The 8,757-nt window shown below is 44.6% G+C and overlaps 1 long non-coding RNA gene across 1 annotated transcript; it reads left to right on the plus strand.

Moving 5' to 3' along the window:
* Positions 1–1,204: 1,204 nt before the first annotated feature.
* Positions 1,205–5,888, plus strand: LOC111095977. Its single transcript, XR_005359843.1, has 2 exons — positions 1,205–1,431; positions 5,612–5,888. It is a non-coding gene; the product is annotated as an uncharacterized LOC111095977 (long non-coding RNA).
* Positions 5,889–8,757: the final 2,869 nt, after the last annotated feature.

Genomic DNA, 8,757 nt, shown 5'->3' on the forward strand with positions numbered 1-8,757 from the left:
CCCCACTCTGAGCACTGAGTTTCCTCCAGAAACAGCCCACGTCTTGGATTCAGGTGCTTCACGTGATTTTAGAGTAATTAGTTCCTGGCAAACAATACGAAAGGACAAAAGTTTCAAGGTGTGGGATCACCATGGCAACGACTCAGATTCCCTGCCTTGCCCGGGTCTCACAAAGATAGCAACTGGTCATGGCATTCCTCTGAAATTGGCCAAAGCCTCAAGACCTGCAGGGATGCCTATTCAGGGCCAAGAATGTGAATTTTTGCATCCCCCAGGGCAAAATGTCCTGTCATGAGGGTGTGGTGGGTAGATTAGTGACCCCCAGGAAGGTATGTCCAAGTCCTAATTCCTGGATCCTGTGAAGGTGACCTTACCCAGAAAAAGGGTCTTTTGTAGATGTAATTAAGGATCTCATGATGAGATTATCTTGGATTTAGGGCCCACCCTAAATTTAAATTTAAATTTAAATCCAAATTTAGGGTGGGCCCTAAATCCAAAGTCAGGTGTTCTTACATGAAAATGCAGAGGAAGATTTGAGGCATGGACATACAGGGGAGAGGGTCCTTGCAAAGCCAGAGCCAGAGGTTGGAGCAATGTGTCTGTAAGCCAAGGGATGCCAGTGGCCACGAGAGGCTGGAAAAGGGGTCCTCCGCAAGAGTCATCAGAGGGAGCACGGCTCTGCTAAGAACCAGGTTTGAGATTTCTGGCCTCCAGAACTGTGAGAGAATAGATTTTGGGTTCTTATGGTCCTCCACTTTGTGATACTTTGTTACTATGGCTAATATCGTGGACGACATCTGCTCCTCCCAATCCCATGCTTTTCTGTGTTTGAGTTATAGGGCCAAGAGCCCTTTACTGTTGACTGAAGAGCACACTTTTTGCATAAGAAAAAAGTAAAGCAGATTTTGGGTGGAACATGCAGCCAGCCATGTCATCAGAACCAACTCTGGGTCAGTGGGCTGTGATGGGGGGTTACCAGTGCTCCTCCTGGGCACCCCGAGAGTGCCACTGTCCCTAAAAAAACACTCTAGGTCCAGTTCCTTGTCTTTTCCTGTCCTTCCCTCTGCCACAAGCTCACTTGAAAGCTCATTTCAGTGCTGCTACTCCTTTCTCAACTCTGGTCAGCATCCCCGTTTTGTGGCATCATGAATGGTTTCCATGGAAATGAAAGGTTGAGATAGAATGGTGCCAATGTGCATCTGAACTTCAGAATTCTGCTATTGTTTCTGCCAGCCATGGGGTTTCACTCATTCTGAAGATGTCCCCGGGGATTTCGGAATGTGTGTTCCTAACTTCCTGATTTTATGCCATATTCCAGCCCACCTGGCTGATGAAACATGTCGTGACATGGGAGCACTTCAGATCTTCACATACCTTGCTCTTGAGGATCTCGGCTATTGTTGCACGTGTATGTAAATGTTAACAAGAAAGGTAAGATTTGCTGTAAATAACCAGTTGATCCCCACAGGGTAGGCTGCAAGTGAGGTGGAAATCCTAGCAGGAGACATCACGGCCAAATCATTACCCATCAAAACTCATCTCCGGAGTAGTGCATCAGAACCAACAAACAGAAGGGGATGGCGACCCAGGGCTATGTGCTAGTGCTCATGACCCTGAGGACAGGTGCTGTGAGAACACCTGCTTCCTGCCAGTACTGGAGGCACAGCTTCCATCGTGCACAGACTTCTCCAAGGGTAAGTCACAAGGAGAAGCAGACCGTAACCAGTCCTCTAACTGGCTCATGGTAACTGATGTGCATCTGGTGGAGGAGCCCCGGTATGGATTCTGAATCACTGGAGCTCCTCACCCTTGCTTTAAAGGAGACATTACCTGTAAAGTAACTTACTTCAGAGTAGGTGGGGTGACCATATTATCACTCAAACTGGAATGCTTTTCAGAATGAAAGGAGTTGCTATTTTTTGAGTAGGCTCCATGCCCAGTGTGGAGCCCAACGCAGGGCTTGAACTCAGGACCCTGAGATCCAAACCTGAGCTGAGATCAAGAGTCAGTTGCTTAACTGACTGAACCACCCAGGTGCCCTTGAAAAAGGCTGCTATTAATTATTTCAGGCTAACAAGCACAATCTCGACTGTCCCTGGAAAAGAGGGACATTTGGTTGCTTTACCTTTAGGTCAACCTGTACCCTGCTCCATTAAGATCTCAGTGTTGAAGTGCCCTATGATTCAGTGCTTGGACCTCTTTTTTTTTTTTTTTTTTTTTTGACTCTTACATATTCCCTACAGCAGCACACTGTCCAGTGGAATTATCTGCAGGGCTAGAAATGCTCTCTATCTGTGCTGTCCATAACAAACAATAACCACTAGTCAAATGTAGCCTTTGAATACTTGAAATGTAGCTCGTGTAACTAAGGAGATAAAACCTAAATTTTATTTAATTTTTTAAAAAGATTTTATTTATTTATTTGAGGGAGAGAGAGAGTGAGAGAGAGCGAGTACAAGCAGGGGGAGGAGCAGAGGAAGAAGGAGAAGCAGACCCTCTGCTGAGCAGGGAGCCCGACATGGGGCTTCATCCCAGGACTTTGGGATCATGACCTGAGCCGAAGGCAGATCCTTAACTGACTGAGCCACCCAGTACCCCTAAATTTTATTTAATTTTAATTAATATAAATTTAAATGGCCACAGATGGCTAGGGGCTACTATATTGGACAGTGCAGACCTAGATGATTTCAGCCAGTCGCCCTAAGGTTCTGACTCCCAAATTTGTCCAAGTGCCCCAACCTCTCCACTAATATCCAGATCCATGTATCCAAGTTGATGTATTTCCTTGTCTGTCTAATTAGGCATTTCAAACTTAATGTAGACAAAACTAACCTTTCTGATCACATTATGATACCACTTTGAACCCATTAGTATGAGTATTAAAAAACAAACAGAAAGTAGCAGGTGTTGGCAAGGATGTGGAGAAATTGGAATCCCGCGCACCTGCTGTAGGAATGTAAAATGGTGCAGCTGCTGTGGAAAATGATAGGACAGTTCTTCAAAAACTTAAACAAGATTACCATATAACTGAAAGATTCTACTCCCAGGTGTTTATCCCAAAGAACTGGAAGTGGGGACTCAGACAGACATTTGGACACCCATGTTCTTAGCAGTGTCATTCGCGATGGTTGAGAGGTGGCAGCAGCCCAAGTGTCCATCAACAGGTGACTGGGTAAACAAGAAGTGGTCCATGCATATGTGGAATATTATTCAGCATTAAAAAAGGTAGATTTTGACATGCTACCATGTGGATCAACCTTGAAATTCCTCTGTTATGCTAAGTGGAATAAGCCAGTCACAAAAGAACAAATATTGTGAGATTCACTTATGTGAGGTTCCTAGAGTAGTCACGCCCTAGAGACAGAGTAGGACGGTGATTGCCAGGAGCTGGGGGGCAGCACGTGTTCAAGGAGCATGAGCTGGGGAAGATGTTAAAGTTCTGGAGATAGATGGCGGTGATGGTGGCACCACAACAACTGGATTAAGTGCCACAGGGCTGCAGAGTTAAAGATGGTCAAAATAATAAATTCTGTAATGTAAAAAACCCAAATTTCCCGACATTTCCTTCAAGCTTGCTCCTTCTGCAGACTTCTCATTTCAGTTAATACCAACTCGACTTTTCCATTTGTTGAAGCCAAAGACCTCTTCTTTCCCTTGCAGCCCACATTTGGCACAGGCATACATCTTCTCAGCCCTGCCTTCAGGTACATGCGTTCAGAACCTCACCACATGTCACATCACCCAACACACTAAGCCACGGATCACCCCTTCCCACACACACCCACTGACTTCTCATGTCACCAGAGCGATGGCACGTCTCTGTTCTGACCCGAAGGCCCTGTGTTATCTGTCCTGCTGCAGCCAGGTCTCCTCCTATTCCTCAGACACCCCAAGAATGTCCCTGCCTGCAGTTCTCTCTGCTTGCTGCCCTCCTTGCCCCAAATCTGCTTGGCCTGACTCCCAGTCCCCAACTCCTTAGGTGTGCACCCCCTGTCTCAGTGGGCCCTTCTCAGGTCACTCTGTCAAAACTTTCAGCATACCTCCTCCTCCTCTCACCTTTCCCCTCCCCCCCATCTTTTTTGCTCAGTTTTGTCTTTTTCTCATTCACATTCATCAATAGCTAACATATGTTTTATTCATCTTGTTTACTTTCAGCCTCCCCACTAAAATGTATGATGTTTAAGTCAGGGGTTTTAAAATCTCTTTCATTCTCTGCTTTCCCTACCAGGGCCAGCTCAGCACCCAACATGTAAATGGCACTCAATAAATATTTGTTAAATTAATGAAGGAATGCAGACAGTGAGATGATTGCTCAGGACTTGTCTGTCTCTTTTAGGAACTCTTTGTTGATGGACATGAGCCACCCTAATTTCTTCAGCATTCAGTTGACTTGAAGCATCTTTATAAGCTTGGTTTACTTTTTATCTACGTCCATGGTCTCAGGATGGGTTGCCCCCTCAGGGGACATTTGTCAAGAGACATTTTTATTTAATTTATTTTAAATATATATACATATATTTTAAGTAGGCTCCATGCCCAGCATGGAGCCCAGTGCGGGGCTTGAACTCACAACCCTGAGATCATGACCTGGCCTGAGACCAAGAGTCAGATGCTTAACTGACTGAGCAACCCAGACACCCCTGTCATGGGACAGTTTTGGTTGTCACAAGGGGCAGGAGGGGTATATCCCTGTACTTCTAGTTGGTAGAGGCCAGGGATTGTGCTGAACATCCTGCAATATGCAAGACAGTTTCCCACAACAAAGATTTATTCCACCACTATGTCACTTGTGTCAAAGTCAAGAACCCCTAGTTCAACCATACGAGGTATTGTCTAGGCTGTGTGAAATAAGAGGTGAATTCCTTGAGGGGCTATTTTAGGCTGAATTGTGTCCTCCAAAAAAGATATATTGAAGTCCAGTCCTCAGTACTCCAAATGTGACTTTGTTTGGAAATAGGGTCTTTAGAGAGGTCATCAAGTGAGATGAGGTCGTTAAGGTGGGTCCTAATCCAATATGACTGGTGTCCTTATAAAAAAAGTAAATCTGGATGTAGACATGCACACAGGGAAGAGCATGTGAAGATGGAGAGAGGGTGGCTGTGCCACTGGAGTCATGTAGCTCCAAGCTCAGGGACACCAGGGACTTCTGTCCACCACTGAATTTGGAAGCTTCCAGGAAGGATCCTTTCCCCTAGGGTCCTAGGTAGAGCTCAGGCCTGCTGACACCTTGGGCTCCAGACTGCAAGAGAGTACATTTCTCTTGTTTTAAAACATCTAGTGTTTGGCACTTTGTTACACAACCCCAGGAAACTAATACAAGGACAGAGCCAGTGCTAAATCCAAACTTGATACTAATGAGGTTTATACCCAGTGACAATTAAATTAGTGTCTGGGAAAAATGGGAGATTTCACCAGGATGGTGGTTAGAGTCTCATATGGAAGGAGAGACAAGGAAATTTAGTCTTTTGAGTATTATGAAACTTATGACCTAGAGTTGGCCAAGAGCACTTGGATAATAGATGTTCAAAGCCAACAGTAGCCAAAGCCTTTCATGGGAAATTACCCCAGCACAAAGTGCTCTTTGCTAATATTAACTTTGGTTCTATTTCAGATCAATGGAGGCAAAAAACCAGGAGATCCCATAAATCCTGTCAAGCCTGTCATAGCTGCCAAATTATGCCCTGATAAAGCTTTTGGTGGCTAACGATATGGCCCTTCACCCAGCGTGGATGCAACTGGGAGGGGGCTTTCTGGAGATGATCTGACCTGAGGTGGAGACACTTGTCATGGAGTGTTACCTGAAGGCTCTTTGGCTCTAATGAAGGGTGAAGCTTTGAACATGATTACTTCTAAACAAATAATAATTAGAAAATAAACAAAGATCTGGATTTAAAGTCTACTTATTGTCCCAGGACCAAGATTAACAGTGAATGGCAAGTTTTTGTGAGAGATAATGTCTTTTCACATATAGAAGATCCTATTGATTTCCTGTTGGTATTATTCAGAAAATGTGCAGTGTGTGTATCTATGGAGCAGAGACAATCTTCCATCACTTGCTTTATGGGAGGAGAATGGTTATTGTATCTCTTCCCATAAAATATAATCTCTTTTCCTCTTCCAAAAATCTACCTGTTCCTCTGGGAATTTCCAGTTGTAATCTGGGGGAGTGAATTGATTTTTTTTCTTTTCTTTTGCATGTGCCAGTATTTTTATATTTGGCTTCTTTACATTTTCTCATTGTTCTCTGGAGTCTGGCTTTTCTAGATTGTTATTTGAGCCCTTCTAAAAATTCCTTTAAAATCAGTGCCATTGAAACACACACATGGGGGATCCCTGGGTGGCTCAGTGGTTTAGCGCCTGCCTTTGGCCCAGGGCGTGATCCTGGAGTCCTGGGATCAAGCCCCGCAGTCTCCATGACGGGAGCCTGCTTATTCCTCTGCCTGTGTCACTGCCTCTCTCTCTCTCTCTCTATGTCTATCATAAATAAATAAATCTTTAAAAAAATATATAAAAAAAAAAGAAACACACACGTGATGGTGGATGTCAGGCTCCCTGTGACTTGAGTGGCCCTCCCTTATACTCCACGGGGAGCTAGTGTGAGTGCCTAGGAGCGCTTTGGAGGCAATGAGAGGTTCCTTAGTGTGTTGTAACAGGATAAAAATGCAAAAAAAAAAAAAAAAAAAAAAAAAAAAAAACCAAAACAAAATAAAACAAATCACCAAAGGAAGGAAATGTTCTTTCTGAGGATTGGGGTTCTCAGCATTACCTCTGGGCATTTCTTCAGGATCAATGAAGATACAAGGGCAAAGTCCTTCATATTTAAATATTGTGCTCTGAGCAGCAGCTTCCTAAGCTAATGAATTTGGCTAAGAAGAGCCCAGCAATGCAGTCCTGTCCAGGTCTTACAAGTGGAGGTCTGCAAACTGTAGCTCCAAGATGGAAAGCCTGTCCTGTGGCTCTGTCTTCACCTCTTCATTAACACAGAACCTCCCTCAATTCTCCTAGCCCAAACCTACCCACCCATCCTGGTGCAATCAGTCCACAGCCCCCCACCACACTTTCTGCCCTCCACTCTGGTTTTTCTCTCTTCTCCAAACCCCTGTGGTACTTGATTGCACCATCCTAGCCAGCATTGGATTCCAACTACCTCCCATTCTCTTCTTGTATGTGTGCTGTTCTACAGCAGTGCCATAGGCCCGCGCTTCATACTTCACTCCCACTTTTTCTCCCTCCACTTCTGTGCTATGCCTGGAGCCAGCCAGTTTATTCTGCACTATTGCTAGATGATTTTTCTAAAGCCCCCCTAAAGTGTATATTTATATATATATTATATGTATTATATATATTATATATATTTATATATATAATATATTTATGTTTATATATATATATAAATAAATGTGTGTGTTACATTATAAATCTAAATATTATGGGCTGGGCAGCCCCAATGGCCCAGTGGTTTGGTGCCACCTTCAGCCTGGGGTGTGATCCTGGAGACCCGGGATCAAGTCCCACGTCGGGCTCCCTGAATGGAGCCTGCTTCTCCCTCGGCCTGTGTCTCTGCCTCTCTCTCTCTCTGTCTGTCATGAATAAATAAATAAAATCTTCAAAAAAAAGTGTTATGGGCTGAAATGTGTCGCCCAAAATTCATACATTGAACTCTTAACCCCCAGTTCAGCATGTGACTGCATCTGGAGACAAGGTCTGTAAAGAGGTGATTAAGTCAAAATGAGGTCATTAGGGTGGGCCCTGATCCAACATGACTAGTGTCCTTACAAGAAGAGGAGACGAGACACTCACAGATGTATAGAGGGACGACCATGTGAAGACACAGGGAGAAGGTGGCCATCCAGAAACCAAGGAGAAAGGCCTCAGAAGAAATCAACCTGCCAACACTTTACTCTCAGCCTTCCAGCTTCCAGACTGTGAGGATATAAATTCCTGTGGTGTAAGGCCCCCAGTCTCTGGCACTTGGTTACAGGAGCCTTAGGGAACTGATCTGATCAGCTAGACACAGAGCCTAGTGACACAGGACAAAGGCCAAATTTCTTAGCTTGGTCTTTAAGACCCTTTATGTCCTTGTCTCATCCTGATCTTCTCTTTCCTTCCTATCGTATGGTATCCCTCAGGGTACCCTATCTGTGTGACTCCCAGGCTCCTCCTACCCCAGATTATCTTCCATCCCTTGCTGCTTTTCCCCAATGCCTTCTCTTTCCAGACAGCTCTCTTCTTTCTGCAAATGCAGACCCAAACCAAGGCCAACCCAAACCCAAATCCTCCTAAAGCTTCAGCCATAGGCCATTAACTAGGAAAGAATCATAGAGGCTTATTGTGGATAATGCAGTGGTTTTCGAACTGTGCTCCATAGTACCCCCTCTAGGGCTACTGTGTGATTGATGGGGGGTTCAGCAACAGAAAAGGGGTAGCCCCTCCTAGCCATCCACCAAGCAGACAGCTGCCGGACTTCTTTCTGTGTGATTTGTTTGCCTTTCCATATGTTATTTAAAAAAGGGGTTCCTTGGGCTGAAAGTGGTGCTGGAAAGCGCCACCGAAAATCCTGTCCTGGATGGAATGACCACAAAGCATCCGAAAAGTCTTATGAAGCTAATGGTCCTTCTCAGGAAACACTTAGGCAAACAAAGCCCGTAACACTTTTTTCTAGATTTCCTAGAACTGTACTCATTGCAAGGGATAAACTCAATTATCAAAACTCATTCATTGACTCCGAAAATGTAACTTCCATATACTACTGCCCAT

This window comes from Canis lupus, chromosome 5 (genome assembly GCF_011100685.1).
Source record: "Canis lupus familiaris isolate Mischka breed German Shepherd chromosome 5, alternate assembly UU_Cfam_GSD_1.0, whole genome shotgun sequence".
Classification (NCBI taxonomy): Eukaryota; Metazoa; Chordata; class Mammalia; order Carnivora; family Canidae; genus Canis; species Canis lupus.